Genomic DNA, 18,106 nt, shown 5'->3' on the forward strand with positions numbered 1-18,106 from the left:
AGCAGGAGTAGAGAAATGGTTCCAAAGTGAGAGGTCAAAACAATAGTTCTTGGCAATTGATGGGGATGGGGAAGAGAGTGGGAGAAAGGAGGTCAAGAATATTGTGTGACCCTAGGCAAGTCACTTAACCTCAGCTGCCTAGCCCTTTCTATTTTTCTGACTCAGAACTGATAGTACTGATTCAAAGAGAGAAGGTAAAAGTTTAAAAAAATACTTCTAGTGATGGAGAGCTTACTACCTAATAAGTCACTTCCTTTTTTTTTTTTAATCCAGCTCTCCTTTCCACATTGTGACTTTCCCCATCATGGATTGGCATAAGAAATTAAGTGGGAATTTTTTTAGAATTTTGTAGAAGCCACAGATGATACATGAAGGCCAGCAAGTGACACAGAAAGAGGTTAGAAATTCAGAAACACATCAAATATATGTAAAGTATTGTATAATATCAACATATTTTGCCTTTTAATACCAGAAATAGATACAATTTCTTTTACTATAAACAAAGACTCATAAAAGAAAAAGAAAAAAAATTCAGATCATCTTCTCTGGCATGAAGGGAGGGCCAAAATTTTTTGCATGGATTTTCCAGATCATGGGGGGCACTATGCCCCTATCCCCGGTGATGTGGAAAGGGTCCGTTCCTGTATAGGAATGACTCAATGGGAGAAGAGGTGTTTGTGCATTATTCACCTTTTAAAAATATTATTGGTCTGAAAGAATGAAAGATTCTAGTCCACAAACATTTATTAAATGCTTATTATGTGCCAGGCAATATGTTAAACTCTGGGGTTTCAACAAAGGGTAAAAATAGACTCTGTCCTCAAGGAACTCACATCGAAGGCATAAGGAACCTAAGAAGACATTTGGTCTGCCCAATCTCCTCCACATATATATTTTTTATATATATATAAAATAAATTTTATTTATCTGTTTATTTATTTTTTAATTTTAAACCCTTACCTTCCATCTTGGAGTCAATACTATAAATTGGTTCCAAGGCAGAAGAGTGGTAAGGGCTAGTCAATGGGGGTTAAGTGACTTGCCCAGGGTCCCACAACTAGGAAGTGTCTGAGGCCAGATTTGAACCTAGGACCTCCCATCTCTAGGCCTGACTCTCCATCTACTGAGCTACCCAGCTGCCCCTCCAGCCTCCTCAGTTTAGAGATGAAGGCCTAGAGAAGTTGTGACTTGTTCAAAGACACCCAACCAAGGAAGAACTTGGAAAGATGAAAATTCAATAAATATTTCCTTCTGCAAGGTTATTTCCCTCTTGCCCTTAGAAGGAGAAATAAGCACTGGCCAGTCGTGGCAGAGAAAGTTAAAAGCTTCTCTCCGTGTGTCAGCTCTCTTGTTTCTAGGAAAATCTTCCCCATCTCTGAGGGACTCAGGAATTTGCATGGCTGCCTGTCATTCTCTTGTTTCACTAACTCACCCAGGCCATAAGGAGGGAAAACTCCCTCTGGAAAGTTGAAGTCAGCGGGGCAGTTTGCTCCAGTGGGGAACACAGTGGTACTCTCCAAACGCCTTGGAAACCTCATAGTGTTGTCACATTCAGCTTTGGGGAATGCTGGGATTACTGAGGAGGCCCTGGCCAAAGCCGCCTCCTCAGAGGCTGGGGGGTGGGGGTGGGGTGTACAGCAGGATTCAGCACTTTTGAGTTGGAAAAACTGGTGCTGGAGAATTATTTTCAGAACACTTGGTCATGTGAACTACCAAGAGTGGATCGGTGAGGCTATTAAGGGAAAGACAATGTAGTTTGAAATGATCGAGCCCAAGTTACTCTATGCCATAACCACTGAACTGGGCATACTTCCCTGCCTACAATGCAGCAATGAGGCAAAGCTTTCCACTCTCTGGACAAACAGGGAAACCCTCTGGTGATGACTCCCTCTACCAGTGCCAGTTCTTCCCTTCTTTCCTCTTGTCCTTTTACCACCTACTGCTATGTGTTAAGCTAGGTTTTCCAATTTGCTTCCTATTTCCAAGCCTCAATTTCTTGATTTGTGAGATGGAGACAATAATCTTTGCTTAGCCTCAGTTTTCTCATCTGTAAAATACTTACAGGACCCATATCCCCTTCCTGTCCCTCCAACCAGATCAGAGCACAGATCAAATGACTTAAAGTGTGTGAGGTCCTTTGAGGACTATAAACACCACCTGCAACAACTTACAGATATCACTGTGGTGAAGTGGAAAGAGGATTGATTGAGCTGGAGTTGAGAGAGATTTAAGAGTTCAAATCCAGCTCCTGATTTTATCTAGATCTGTAACTCTTATCCCAAAGCCCACTGATATGGGACTCTCTTTTTATAGGTAGCAGAGCTGGCAAGAGAACTTCAGTTCTCAGGGTCCCTCTTTTGGGACTGTTCAAGCTTCAAGTTTTCTTTGAATGTTGAGTCAGCTTTCAGCTTTGAGAGACCAATCCAACTTCAGGCTGCTGAAAGAAAGGGCTTGATAGATATGATAGGAGCAGGCAGTCTCTATCATGTCACTACACCCAGTTTGTTACTCTAGAGACTCTTGGGGAATTTAACCCATTGGGTGAGAACTAGGACACTCTCCACTGAGCTGAGTTATCTCATTCCCAATGGAAAGCATCCTCATTCTGTATTGTTGTATATATTCTCCTATGTATATCTTTTTTGGTTTCTGTTTTGGGATGATTTAGATAAATAAGTTTTTTGTTTGTTGGTTTTTTTTTTTGCTATTCATTATGTGTGTTCATTGTGGAACTGATATTTTATGGGAAAGAGGTGAAGCCTTGGATATAGAGCTTGGGATTCCCTTCCCTTGCAAAATGATAAAACAATCAGAAATTAGTTCAAACCCAGTCATATTTCCTGGACAAACAATATTTAAGGAAACAGATGGATAAGTTTATAGTCTGGTATTCCCTTTCTCTGAGGAGAAAAGAGTGGTGGCCTCTAGCTTTAACCTTTTGCTTTCCATCCTGGCCAGAATTGAGACTCCCTTGGAGACGAGGTGGAGTGAGGAAGAAGAGGCTAGAAATATGTATTTTGCTTCATTTCATGCTACACACAGAATGAACCCTTTCCATTGCTACATATAGATACAGATGTAAATTTCTCTCTCTCTCTCTCTCTCTCTCTCTCTCTCTCTCTCTCTCACTCTCTCTGTCTCTCTCTCTCTGTCTCTTCTCTGTCTCTCTCTGTCTCTCCCCTCTGTCTCTGTTTCTGTCTGTCTCAATGCTGGCAAGTCATTTACCCTATCTAATTTTCAGTTTCCTCATCAGTTGACACTTGTAGTATTTGCCTCAAAGGGTTGTTTGTCTGAGGAAAGTGCTTTGTTAGCCCTAGAGTACTACTGAACCAAGAATTATTCCATAAACAATAGGTAATAATAAAATAGAATATATATTATGAGATATAACATACTATAATATGAAAGTTCACATTCTTTTTTTTTTATACCTCTACCTTCGGTCTTAGAATTGATAGTAAGTATTAGTTCTAAGGCAGAAGAGGTAGAAGAGCTAGACAACTAGAGTTAAGTGACTTGCCAAGGGCACACAGGGAGGAAGCATATGTGGTTGGATTTGAGCCCAGGTCCTCCTGACTCCAGGCCTGGAATTCAATCTACTATGCTCTCTAGCTGTTTCTCTAGCTCTTAACAAAAGTTTGCATTTCTAAAGCTCTTTACAGTCTAAAAATAATTTTATCCACTATATTCTTATGGGCATGTAGATAATATATGTCTATTTTATAGATGCAGAAATAGAGCTATAGTGACTTGCTCAAGTTCATATAGCTCAAAAGCAGTCAAGACTTGAATCCAGATCTTCTGATTCTTGGCCCGATATTAATTCTATTGTTCTTTGCTCATGACTCTGGACTTTCTCTTTTGTGTCACAGAAGCTTCCTCATACTGGAACTCCATTCCATTATTAGGCTTTTCACATTAGCAAACCCTGAGGCTCTTCCTCTGATTGATTCCTCTCAGAAGCTCTGTTTTAAGGAAAGTACCCAAGTTAGCCATGCCTTCTTTTTCCTCCTGGCTCTATGCTTGATTCTTTGCTCCACCTTTAGCTTCCTTTTAGATGTTGGCTTTCTCCACTAGCATGTAAGCTCCTCGAGGGCTGGGACTCCTTGTCTTTCTGCTGGCATTTGTATTCCCAGCACTTAGCATAGTACCTGGCACATGACAAGTGCATAATAAATGCTTGCCCATTTGACTTGTTGACTTGTATCATGTTGCCTTCCATAAAGCACACAGGAAGATGTGTATGGAGGAATGAGGAAGACATTAGGAATGGGGAAACAGGGGCTCTCATAGTGTTCCCTCTTCCACCCCATAAGGTGAATTCAAGTCTCAGTTCTTCAGTCAACTCTGTGGTTCAATTTGTGGCTTCTTTACCTAGGTGAGTAGGTAGGATAGATAATCATTTGGACATTCGTGCTCTTAGTAGCAGTCAAAGATCTGAGACACACCTTCTAAAGAAAATTCAATTTCTGGGTTGATTTCTTCCAGAAATTTGGAAGAGTGTTTCAGTCAAGAGAAATATGGTGGGATATGATTGACTTTTCTTTTTTAAACACTTACTTTCTGTCTTAGTAACAACTCTAAGACAGAAGGATAAGGGCTAGGCAAATGGGGTTAAGTGACTTGCCCAGGGTCACATAGGTAGAAAGTATATGAGGCTTGATTTGAACCCAAGATTTTCTGCATCGTGGCCAAGTTCTTTAACCATTGTGCTGCTAGCTTTCCCTGACTCTTGACAATATAAAAGCCTTCATTATGGAAAATGGTATAAAGCACAAATAAGTAAGCAGCATTGTGGAAATCAAACAATGCTGGATTTGGACTTGAAAGAGTAACCAGAATATTTGTGTTTAAGTCTTCTCTATACTATTTACTACCCCTATGATCTTGGGTAAATGACAACTTTTCTGGACTTCAGTACCTGAAAAATGAGTGGGGTATAGCTAGGTGGCACAGTAGATAACAGTGCTAGGTCTGGAGTCGAGAGGATCGGGCATCAGATCTGCCTAGCTCTGTGACCCTGGGCAATTCACTTAAACTTGTTTGTCTAGCCCTAGCCCTTCTATCTAAGAGCTGCTATGAAGGCAGAAAGTAAGGGTTTAGATTTTTAAAAAAGAAGAAAACCGAGGGAACTGGACTGAAAAGCCTCTGGGAGTCACTTAAATATTAGGGATAATATATGTATCTGTAATATATATAAATATAATAACATATAATACATATAAGGAACCTATGCAATATATAATTATATATATGTATGTGTGTATATATATGTATATATATATATGCATATATATATATATATAATCCCTTAAATATAAGATCCTGTGAGCCTTTAGCCAAATATAACTATTCTTTGCCTCTGGTCCCTGTGGTCTCATGCCACATAATGTCAAAGTTATAAGGAACTTTAGAACATACAATATAGAATTCCAGAGAAGAAAAGAATATCACAGATCCTGATCCACTGTACTCATTTTATTGAGGAGGAAACTGAGTCCCAGAGAAGGAAAGACATCTGCCTATGATTTTATGGCTGGTTAAAATGTCAGAGCAATGATTTGTCCTTAGGTTCTCCAAGTCAAAAACTTTCCCCCTGCACTATACTACCTTTGAAGTACACAGTCTAGTGCTTAGTTTTGGCTGCTCCTCCTTGCCACTCTTTCACATGTGCTAGTATTCTCTCCCCAGCTAGGCTATGAGCTCCTTGATGTAGGTGCCCTCTCTAATGCATCTCCATATCCTCACAAATCTAAATCCATGTTGTTGTTGTTGCTGCTGCTATTGTTCAGTCATTTCAGTTATGTATGACTCTTCATGACCCTATTTGCCATTTTCTTGGCAAAGATACTGGAAGGGTTTGCCATTTCCTTCTCCAGCTCATTTAACAGATGAGGAAACTGAGGTTAACAGGGTTGTGACTTGCCTGGGTTCATACAGGTAGTATGAGTCTGAGGCCAGATTTGAACCTAGGAAGATATATCTTTTTGACTCCAAACCTGGTGCTCTATCCATCACATCACCTAGCTGCCCAGAAAGCACATAGTAGGTGTTCAATAAGTATTTATTATTTAGTTTGTTGGGTCATATGATCACAAGGCAATAATCTACCAATGAACTTGAGGGGATTTTTGTTTTTGTTTTTATCTTTTTCTATGACTGGCTCATCTTTGGAGTTTGAGATCTTTGTAAATTCAGACCAAACTTAAACCCCCTTGACAAGACCCAGACAAAAAAGAAGGGACATTCAAGGTTAGTATTAGAGTGACAGAAGAGACTAGATTTTTTTTTCAAAAACCACCTTCCTTTATCCTCCCCTCTTCCTAAAGTCTTTTAAGTATTTAGTAATATTGAATCAACAGTTTGGGATGGCATCTTTAATAGGAGTCTCACCAGAATTGTTTGAATTTACTATTTATTAGGCTTAATAAAGCGAAGAGATACTAATATAAGGGTTCTCTAGTGAGTCACCTAGTCCACAATCCCAGAATCCTTTGCAGCCTTCTTGTTGCCATCCCTGTCCCTGCCACCTGGACTCCTTCTATTTATTTTGATTCAATTTCTCTTTTTCCCCCCATTCATATATTGGCTCCTTCTTGTCCCAGCTGAGCTCCTCTATTTTTGGAGTCGTTGTGGATAATTTAGTGGGAGGAAGTTCCCCCGCTTTGCTGTAGCATCCCTAAAAAAGAGAGAGAGCGTAAAAAACAGTGGGTGGTTCAGTTCAAAAGGACAAAATATTTCTTGCCTGGCACTTGGAGAGGAAAGAAGTTGTCTGAGGAACCAAAAATCTGCTAAACTAAGAAGCTTGAAAGCTGTATCACAGAAGGGCAAATTAGGTGACTCAGATGTGACTCCCAAGAGTCCAGCCCTGTAGTATAAATGTGCTTTAAAAGGGGAAAAACTCTTAAGTGTGACCAAGAATTTGTTCTATAAAGTGTGTCTAATGCTAAGTTCCCATAGGCATCTTCTGGTCCCAAGTGTTGGGCATGTTGGGGGTGGAGTCTGAGTCTCCACCCACAGGCCAAAGCTACAGTGGACTCAAGCCCAAGAAATGCCCAGGAATGACTTTGGCACAGGAGGATTCCTTGAGGAAAGGCAATTGGGCTGATCCTCGTATTCCTTGATCTCCTGGGGCTGTAGATTTTGATGGGATTGAATTCCATTAGTCCCATTTGTTGGAAGTGGGAAAGGCCACCCTCATGGGCTTGACAACATCCAGAAGGGATGAGAGGAAAGTCAGGTGCAAGCCTTTTCCAGGTCCCATCCCAGTTGCTAGCCTGCAGGACAACAAACCAAAGAAGCCAATATCCAGTTTGTGACAGCTTTGCAAGGCTATTGTGGGATGAGGAGTGGCAAATGGAAAGGTCCTGTATGTGCCAGCCAGCTCTCAATGCTTCTTAAGTTCAAGCCTCTGCGAGAAAGTGGGAGATGAGTCACCCTTGGTTGCTACCCACAGTTTTATCAGACCTGGACAACACTGTCAAAAATGTCCATTTTCAAAGCTATCCTCCCTGCGTGCCCAGAAATTTCCCCCTTCCCATGCAGGTGAAGCACTTCCCAGATCTAAAGACCAGGGGAGAAAGTGGTTTGAAACTGCCCCAGTATCCCCTCAATGGATCCTCCCATCCCTGTCCATATGGATCTATAGAATTCTATGCATGAGGGGTCTGAATAATGGCCTTAGGTGGGATAGTGAAACCTGTCTATCCGAACCTCCTCAAAAGTTCATGACATTCTTTTCCTGTTTGCAGGGAGCATGTGTAAACATAAGCGTTGCTTGGTTTCCATGCCTTCTTGGCTATTTCATTATTGCTGGCGTCTCTGAGCATCACTGGAAACCTTGGATTTTCTAAATGAATCTAAAAATACTTTTTGAAAAATTTCGAGGTTGGGGAGATGACACAATCCACCATTATTTATTTATTTTTTCTTCTTTTCCCAGGACTCACCACGCCTGTAAAGTGGAGGAGGTTGGGTGGGGGGAGGGAGGTTGTTGGCAGTGGAGGAAGAGCAGAGAAACTATCAGTGCCCTTTTCAGTGGCAAAGGGGCACACAGTGGGTACCGCCTGGGTCTTTGGAGTTCAGCACTGGGGGTTGCTTGAAAGGCTCTGACTGGGGAAATCAGACCATTCTGCATTTGGGGAATGATTTATTCCAAGCAGCAGCCTGCAAGGGACTAAGAGAAGGTGTCTGGTGAAAGACTTAAGAACAGAAGCTAGGCAGCTTTCAGAGTCCTACAGCTCCTACAAGTTTGCCTGGAGAGTACACTGCAAGCGCACACACACACACACGTTGGGTTTCCCCCTCTCCCTCCCTCCCCCTGTCTCCCCCTCCCTTCCAACATCATCCATATTTCTCCCTCTCTAACTTTCTGCCTAACAATTAAGTGCTTGTGCAGCTAGACTGAGGGAGCCACAGAGCCTGCCTTGGCTGGGAGCGGGGAGACGTCATGGATTCCTGAGTGTGAAGTTTGCAGGAAAACCCTTAGTTTAGGAGATGGAGTGGATCCAATGGTTTCCATGGCACTAGATAAACAGGAGGAAACAGTGAGGGAATCCCGTTATTTTACAGCATTCAAAGACTATAAACACTCAGCGCTGGGAAGGAAGTCGCCTTTCCCTCTCTAGTAACCCAGATCTCAGACTACAGAACTGACTTCATTGCATGAGGAGCTCAACCCAGTTCGGATCCTCCCGGGTACCTCCTCAGCTTCCCTAGAGGAGAGCACAGGGCTCCGTCTCAACCAGCAACCACTGGTTGAATATGGTTTAAAAAGACGATTTCTCCCCCCACCCCTCTCACTTTTGCTCCTGAACTATTTTTTTCCCCTCCTGAATCCAAATGCAGAGAGAGCCTGCGTGCCGATTGGTACACTTCCATCACCATCACATCATGAGGTCTATGGATCAAGGTAAAACTCTCACCATCCTATTCTCTGCTCTTCCCCTTTCCAGCCCCTCTTGCCCACCCCTCTTCTTTGCCTTCCCTTTCTCTCCTGAAAAATGCTTCTGGGACCTCTCTGGAAATCCTTGCGAGCACGTTTGGCTCCCCTGCAGTAGACTTCCCTCCTTTCACACTGTCCAGGTAGAAGTGAGGAGGCGGGCTGGAGAGACGGGAGAGCCCTTCTCTTCCTAAGCATGGGAGGGGAACGACAGGCTTGATTCAGACAGTGTTCGATGGTGATGAAATGATAGAAGGCAACCGTCCCTTAGTAGCCCAGCCAGAAGGATTTTCCTCTATACAAAACATCATGAGGGATCTCTTGCTAACTAACTGCTGGGAGCTTAACCATTTCAATGCCAAGGGATCTTTAAAAAAAAGATTGTGATGATTTTAAAGTGCAGGTAGCTCACAAGTTTTTCATTCTGTATTTCTCTGAAATATGCCAGGCTTGACAGCCCAATACAGAACTTACTTCTTTGAAGGTTGTTAGCTTCTCTAGCAGTTTCAGCGCCAGCATCTCAGGTGGATTCTGGCTAGTGTTTTGATGTTTTGTATTAATATACACACATGTACAGGCACATATATACATACATGTATACACACATGTGTTTATATATGTCAATGTGCGTATTTGTTATATACGTATGTGGGTTTGTATATGGGAATAAATGTGTATATATACTATGTGATGGGCAAGGTACCATCAGTTTATTTGGAGAATTAATTACAGTAGCATTTCTATGTTTTCACCCCTCAGCATTTGCCTCAATACCAGGCACTTGGATCTGATGGACTAATTGGGTTTGCACTTTGTTCATGGCTCCAGTTTGTGAGAATGTGAGATAAAAATGCTCCATTTGGTCAGCATTGTGTTGGGGTTTTAGCAATACAGTCATAAATTGGGTTTTAAAAACTAGAAACCGGGGCAATCTGATCTCTTTTTCAGACAAGGGCTCCATGTACGGCATGGGGAAATTCCTGAGATGAAGAGATGGAAGAGTTAAATGAAATCCATGGAGGAGGAGTTTGCTTCATGTCATAAAATCTGGGTTGAATGTAGTTTTTGTGCTCAGCATAGCCGATTAACGTTCTGGGGGAAGAAATGACAATTTCAGTAAATAAAGTTGAGGTACTTTTTCAGGAGCAGGATAAGGGTGAACGCCTCCTTGTTAGAGGAGCTGGGAATGTGGGGCAAGCTTGTTTTTACGCCAGTTTTAGCTGACTTGGGCCATTTAGGACAGGGTTATGTCCCGAGGATCAGCATTTTTGCCAGTACCAGTCAAGCCTGTTCTCCCCCTTTGCAATGGCCAAAGAAATATGTCCTGAATACAACAACAATTATAAAACCAATGCTTCCAGGTAGATGAAGTGACAGATCTGTTCAGGCAGGGAATTAGCTTTGCTGTCATATATACTGAGATTTAACATTTGTGATTATGATGGGGCAGGACAAATGCCAGGACAAGTCCAGCTCCCAGTCTGGGAGAAAAAAAAGGGCATCTTCTTCTCTGTGTGACCTAATCGGAGCTTCAAAATGTATATGAGCTAAAATGGAAAAAAGGAAAAAGCCTCTTATTCTACATTTAAAAGCTAGATCTTTGGTTAGGTTTGATGTGTGCATGCTCCATCCCTTGACTTCATGGACACGTGCACAAGGATCTGTTTGCGTGTGTGAATGAGAAACAAGGGCACCACATTGTTCTGCACAAACCACACTCTGCATGCCAAATACAAATGTACATACATAACACAGTACCAGACTGGATTCCACATCAAAGAGAGCTGGTCTGGGATGTCTAAAGAGGGCAGTGCCATCCATGGCCTCCTCTACATTTGAGAAGCAGCTCAGGCCACCTTCGTGCTAGGGAATGGCATAATGGCAGCTATCTTAAGAGAGTTGATGAACCCTGTGTGTGTGTGTGTGTGTGTGTGTGTGTGTGTGTGTGAGAGAGAGAGAGAGAGGCATAGACATGATGGGTTATTAATAGGAAATTTAAATATTTGCATAGTAAGAAAATACTTAAATTGCTACAAGGCCTCCTCAGAAAGCTTCTGGGACAAATAAAAAATATGAAAGAGGTCTGTTCACTTTTATCTGAAAGTACAATACAGAAAGTGTTGGAGGTTCACATAGACACAAAATGCTCTTCCTGCTCTAGGAAATGAACTCCTTTTAAATTTTTTCCTACAAAAAGTAAAGTACTTGGACCCCCGATTTTCTTTGTTTAGGGAAATCTCTGGGGGAGGAAGGCACTGTGCTAGTACCTCTTGATACCTTTTCTGTAATTTCATATAGTTTTAGGGAGTTGCCTAGAGCTCTTAGTATAATGGCTTGCCCAGGGTCACTAAGCTAGTATGTGTCAGAGGTCTGATTTGAGTCTGGGTCTTCCCAGCTCCCAGCTTTCCACCCACTATATCATACTATTTTTCTATTTTCTTGGAAAAAGATAAAATATTGGCTTGAGTTCACATGTAATCTGATTTTTCTATAAAGACCACTAATTGGGTCTATATAGTATTATGTGATTTTCAAAGTACTGCCACAGAGGTTGCTCCACTTTAAACCTTATTATTAACCCAAGAGATAAGTAGGGGGTGCATTATTCCCCTTGGACAGATGTGAAAATGGAGGCCCAGAGAGATAAAATATATTTAAGACCCCATTTTTAGGGCAATTAGGTAGCACAGTAGATATAGAGCCAGTCTTGGAGTCGGGAGGATAAGGGTTCAAATATGACCTCAGACACTTCTTAGCTGTGGTCACTTAACTCTGATTATCTAATTCTTCCATCTTAGAACTGATACTAAGACAGGAGGTAAGGGTTTAAAAAAAATAAAAAGACTGCTTTAGAACTGCTCCCTTGAGGTCAATTGACTATGCCAATATTAGGAGCCTTTCTAGATTATTCATTGCCATATTTAGTGGAGACCTGCTGCCCCACCCTATAACATCCGCCATGCTGAAGAAAGGAATAGTCACTCCTAACTTAATCTCTTTACCATTGAACACCCTTAATTTCTTAATTCTCCATTTGTACAATGGGGAGACCAATTCCAGACAGTGTGGCACAAGGGAGAGAACTCAGGATTTGTAATCAGAGAAACAGGTACAGGTTCCAATTTTTCTTATGTTAGGAGCTGTGTGGCCTTGGGCAAATCACTTAACTTTTCTGATCTCATTCCTTGTATGTAAAATAAGGATAATAATCTTTGTACCGCCTCCTATTGTCATACAGTATTACGATGAAACCACTTACTAAGTCTTAAAAATCTATAAAATTTGGCTTATATTTATCACCATCACCAAACTATCAGTACTCACAGAGAGAAAGCATTGGCCACTTGAGATAATAAAGTGGTCACTTGCTTGTACCTAATATAAAGAAAGTGATTGCTGGCCTCAGACACTTCCCAGCTGTGTGACCTTGGGCAAATCACTTAACCCCCATTGCCTAGCCCTTACCACTCTTCTGCCTTGGAGTCAATACACTGTATTGATTCCAAGATAGAAGGTAAGGGTTTAAAAAAAAATAGAGTGGAGGGACTATAAACAAGTAGAAAGAACAGTAGATTTGAAGTCATGATACCTGGGTTAAAAAACTAGATGTTGCTACTTGTTACTTTCACAGCATTGGGTAAATCCTGTCTTCTTCCTAGGTCTTAATTTTCTCTTCCTCTTCTGGAAAACGAAGGGTTCAGCTTAGATGACTTGTAAGATTCTTTCGAGTTCTGATGTTCTCTGATTCTATTAAGAGTCTCCTTTTTCATACTCTCTCAACCTCCCTGGTTTTCCTGGATTTCTCTTTCCAGCTGGGCTTCTTCCCACTATCATTGGCCTTTCATCTGAGTCCAAAAAAGTCAAATCCATATGTAATTAATATCAGGGAAACAGAACATCTAATGATAATTAGCAGTAGGCCTCTGGGGGTCCAAGTGGGGTGCTCAACATGATTGTAAAGCTTAAGTTTTGATCCTTTCTTAACATTCATGGATATAAATTTGAACTCTTGTCATTCTTTACCCACATCCTGATTTCTTTAGAGGATGCCTCATTTCTTTCTGAGCATGAGCTCATGTGTATTGCTGTATACCTGATGATTTATTGTCGAACTACCTTTTCCTTCTTATAGTTGTTTATCAGTAGTGGGGGGAGGTAGATTCATCATTTGCTTTGGGTTACTCCATAAAGCTGCCACAGAACTGACCGCTGGATTCTGTGTGGGTGGACCAATTCAACAAAAACTTTTATTTCTATAGTAGTTTAAGACTTACAAAACATTCCTTATGAAAACCAGCAAAATATGGACTACAGTATTATTATCTCTACTTTACAAATGAGGAAACCAAGGCTCAAGTGATAATAATAACTACTCACATTTCTGTGTCATCTTAGCGTGAGATGTTTAGTATAACTTTTCATCTCCTTTTTCCCCCTGCTACTATCATAACTACTCAATAGGATCTGAAATGCTTTTCACATTCTGGCCAAAGAGGCTGGCAAGTCTTCTACTAAGTGAAATGACTCATATTTGTTTCTTTTTTTCTTAATTTGTTGTCACATCAAAATTCCCAGGTGTCTCCCTCCCACTATTCCCTCCCTGCACTAGAGGAGTCATCTCTTAACAACAACAAAAAAAGTATATTCGAGCTATGTCTTTTGTGTTTTTATTTATCAGTTCTTTCTCTGATGATGGACATTTGCAAGTTTTTCTTCAGATATGAATTCCATAGCTGTATATAATGTCCTCTTGGTTCTACATATTTCTCTTTTTATAATATTGTGTAGATCTTTCCATGTTTTTAAAGTATTAACTTGCTTATTGTTTCTTATGGCACAGTAGTATTCCATCATAATCATATGCCAGAACTTATTCAGCCATTCTCCAATTGATGGGCATTCTTGCAATTTCCAGTTTTTTGCCACCACAAAGAGAGCTGTTATAGAACTTTAGAATACACAGCTTCTTCTCTTTTTCCATGATCACCTTGGAATACAGAAGCAATGGTGACATTTCTGGATTTAAGGGTATATACTTTTGGGACACAATTCCAGATTGCTCTCCAAAATGTTTAGATCAATTTAGAGTTCTACCAAAAATGCGTTAATGTCTCCATTTTTCCACATCCCCTCCAACATTTGTTATTTTGCCCTTTTATCATTTTAGCCAGTATGATAGTTATGAGATGATATCTCAGAATTGTTTCAATTTCTTCTATCATTTATAATGCTTTAGATATTTTTTCATATAGCTTTGATTTCTTCATTTAAAAACTGTCCATGTCTTTTGACAATTTATCAATTGAGGAAAGGCTAATCTTATAAATTTGACAAAGTTCACTAAATAAGTAAATGATATTTCTATTGCACTTGAAATTTTGTTTATATAAAGTACTGTCTTCACAAAAGCCCTGTGAGTTAATGCTAGATATAGGTAAGAGAGAGGGATAATGCAAACATAATCATCCCTCTTCTGTATATAAGGAAAGGGAGGCTCAGAGGAGAAAAGTTTGGTTGAGGCTATTCAACCAGCGTATATAGTGCAATGTATAGAGGACCAGGCCTGGAGTTAGGAAGATTTGAGTTCAAATTTGACCTGAGATACGTATAAGCCGTGTGATCGCAGGCAGATCACTAAACTTGTTTGCCTCAGTTTCTCCATCTGTAAAATGAGTTGGAGAAGTGTGCAAATAGAAATTTGCTACACCTAAACTACATTTACCCAGCATCCTTTTCAGTTATGTCCTCATTTTATATATATGAAGGCTTGGAAGATAAATTTGGCTGAGACCCACGCTGTAGGGCTCTTTTTGGAGCTTGTGTTTTTTGGTAAAGTGCAGCAGGTGTGGGTCTCTCTGGCTCTGAGTTCTGCTCACTTGCCTGAATTAACTCCTTTCTTACTCACTTTATTATTATTATTATTAAATCCTATATAATAAATACTTTGAATATTTATTCATTTTTAATCTCACAGAAGGAAATGGCAAGCCACCCCAGTGTCTTTGCCAAGAAAACCCCAAGAAGGGTTACCAGGTGTCAGATATGACAAAAATGACTGAACAATACTCAACGAGCCTGGGTTAGAGGCTGTATTCAAACTCATTTCTTCTGGCTCCATACCAATGTTCTTTCTACTCTACCATCCATCAGTAGGTCTGTTTTGAATGCTCACTTTGGGCCAAACAATCCAACTCAACAGTGCAGTTCAATTCTACAAACATTTATTAAGTATCTGCTATGTGCCAAGAACTCTGTGAGGGGCTGGTAAAAAACAAACCCAAACCCAAACCTGGAGTGCCTCCCCTCAAAGAGCTTATGTTTCACAGAGTGAGTCAAAAGTCTTAGTTCAGTTTTTGGCTCTGATAGCAAAAAACCTTACTAAGACAGGATTGGGTAGGAGGCAAACAGCATGGACACAGATATAGAAATATAAAAATAATTTCTAGTAGAAGAGCAAAGGCTTAATATATAAGGCAGTTTGTTAACAAAGAAAGTTCCAAGAGCTCACAATAGAAGGGTGGAAAAAGTAATAAACAAAAATGTATTAAATATCTACTATACATGAACATTTAACCAGGGAGAGGGGGAGGGATTGTAAAGAGAAGAAACACTGGCTCCTCCTCTTCCTCAAGGACCTTGCAAACAAGATTGGAGGTAAAACAGATACACACACATATCTTTGATGAATCTGAGACCTTCCCTGCAGTGGCATAGACTACCACTTATTCACATCTTCTTATACTGAGGAATTCTTACCAATGTCCTTTCATAAATTCTGTATATAGGATCTGCTTAATGTGCCAGAGGCTTTTCCCTATGTTTGAAAAATTTATATTACATGTATTGCAATAAATGCTTGGGCTACCCCTCTATTATTCTTAGTCACTTTCTAGTTGGGTAACTCTGGGGCAAGTCCTTTAAATTCTCTTAGCTTCAGTTTCCTCATCTATAAAAAATGGGAATAATAATGGCACCTACCTTTCAAGCAGTTGCCAGATTATGAGAGGACATATGTAAGGCATCTCGCAAACCCTAAAATGCTACATAAGGCTAGCTAGCTATTGTTATTGTTATTATTATTGGTTGTTGTTTTTATCATTTTTTAATACTTCCATGACTGCTCCATCTCCTAGTTAGTAAGACTTCATCTTCGATGATTTCTTTTGTCCATTTCTTGTATCCAAGTAATTATTGGTAACACTACCTATTTATAGCCATTATGGTTTTTTTCTATTGTACTTTTAAATTACATCTACCTGCATCAAAAATAAGGTATTGGATGACTCAGAGAAATCTAAAACCACTGAGAGAATATTGATATTCAAAAGACTGAATTCTGTATCAGGGAGCAGCTCGGCACCAATTGAAAGCAGAGCACATGCTAAAATACTGTAATACATGATTGGGAATCATCACCATAGATGCCCTTTGAATTGCATTTTGCTGCCTCTGAATAAAAGGATTAAATAATAACAAGGATAACTTTTGAAGGTAAATGACATGATCACAGTATACCAAGTCTGATTTCCAATTGATTTCCAATTTCCTTTCAATAATACTTAATGTTTGAGGGTGGTGGGATCAGAGAAGGTGGGCAGTAGTGTGATCCTAGGTTGATCACTAATACGGAGTACTTGGTGGAAGCTCAATAGTTTGAGGGACTCTTAAGTTGCTAGATAGGACAATGATGAAATAGTTAACCATAGAGTCTAGAGGAAGTCCTTAAGTCTCCAGGTAGAATCTGATGAACTGCCTGAAGTGGATGGGATTGGTTGGGCTATGAAAGGTTCAGGTGATGTCAGAGAACATGTTGGCAATTGGGTGAGAACAATGGCAGGCAAGGAGATTAAGTTCAGAGAAGAGAAGTACTGATTTACAAGGGAAGCTGTAACTCATAATATGAGTTCTTGGATGAAGTGATGGTGAGTTCATGCCTATGTGGAGTGGGGATGCATGCATATGAGATCATTGAGAATGAGGAACTGTGAGTTCAAGAAAATTGAAGCTCATCTTCATTAAGGACATTAAAGTCTTCAAGGACAATGGGAGAAAGTAGATACATAAGTTGGGTGTCAATATTATCCAGTAAGGTGGATGTGGGTCAGTCCTGGAGGGTGATACCCCCAAATACTGATGATTTACAGAGAGGATTGTATAGGTGAATAGTGTGGAATTTGAACAACAGAAGTGAAGAGAGGATGGTTTAATGATCTAAGAATGGTATAAGGGAATGGGTGATGACATCTCTAAAAGAAAAACAATCAGTGAATGTGATGTTTGCATGGGAGGTTGATTTAATTTAAAGAGGGAGGAAGAGGGAGAGAAGTAGGAAACAAGTCAAGGAAAGAGGGACATTTATCTACAGTTGATAGTTCCTAGTATCAAATGGTGGTTCCATAGGGGCTTATGAGAAGATGAGAGTAGGGATAAAAGCCAGAAAGGAAAATACAAGTGAATTATAAGGGCTCAACAGGTAGTAGACAAATAAACTATCTTAGCTCTTTAACAATTATTTGGACTCTTGTATTGGTCCCAGGTCAGGATTAGACATGACTCTTTAGTAGGCTAATAATTTGAATTATTTTCTCCAGCTGTAGTACCTCCTTTAGCACAGATCCATCTTACAGTTGGGCAGCTAGGTGGTATAGTGTGGATAGAGTGCTATACCTGGAGTTAGGAAGACTCATTTTTTTGAGTTCAAATTTGGCCTTGGACACTCACTAGCTGTATGATCCTGGGTAAGTCACTTAACCCTGTTTGCCTAAGTTTTTTCATCTATAAAATGAGTTGGAGAGGGAAATGGCAATTACTCCAGTATCTTTGCCAAGAAAACCCCAAATGTGGTCATGAAAGAATTGGACAGGACTGAACAACTGAACAGCAATAAAGACTTAAGGCTATAACACTTCAGGGAATATCATTAGACTTATACCTATGAGTGATTAATAGGAAAATGATTTTCTGAAAGAAATCTAGATCCTGAAATTTTTGACTCTGTTTCCAAGGATAGCCACATCTCATGAAAATGACTACACATCTTGTCACATATATAGGAAAACACATACACATGCATATGAATGTACTTTAGGAGTCAAGTCTCCCTGACTATAGAATTTACATAAGTATCTGGAGTGTTAATGAATGCCAGAGGTGTACCTAAACTGT

The 18,106-nt window shown here is 40.2% G+C and overlaps 1 protein-coding gene and 1 long non-coding RNA gene across 2 annotated transcripts in view; one reads left to right on the forward strand and one right to left on the reverse strand.

Moving 5' to 3' along the window:
• The first annotated feature begins 8,586 nt into the window (after positions 1-8,586).
• The window catches only part of NFATC2 (nuclear factor of activated T cells 2), a 215,626-nt gene continuing 206,106 nt past the window's right edge, over positions 8,587-18,106 (forward strand). The window contains exon 1 of the mRNA XM_007475733.3: positions 8,587-8,911. The gene's annotated coding sequence lies outside the window, so the exon portion shown is untranslated. The remainder of the gene's footprint in view (positions 8,912-18,106) is intronic.
• LOC103106750 (uncharacterized) overlaps positions 9,452-18,106 on the reverse strand; it is a 29,293-nt gene continuing 20,638 nt past the window's right edge. Inside the window, exons 3-4 of the long non-coding RNA XR_458564.3 lie at positions 12,531-12,786; positions 9,452-10,033 (exon numbers count right to left, since the gene is read on the reverse strand). This is a non-coding gene — a long non-coding RNA (uncharacterized LOC103106750). The remainder of the gene's footprint in view (positions 10,034-12,530; positions 12,787-18,106) is intronic.

This window comes from Monodelphis domestica, chromosome 1 (genome assembly GCF_027887165.1).
Source record: "Monodelphis domestica isolate mMonDom1 chromosome 1, mMonDom1.pri, whole genome shotgun sequence".
NCBI lineage: Eukaryota > Metazoa > Chordata > Mammalia > Didelphimorphia > Didelphidae > Monodelphis > Monodelphis domestica.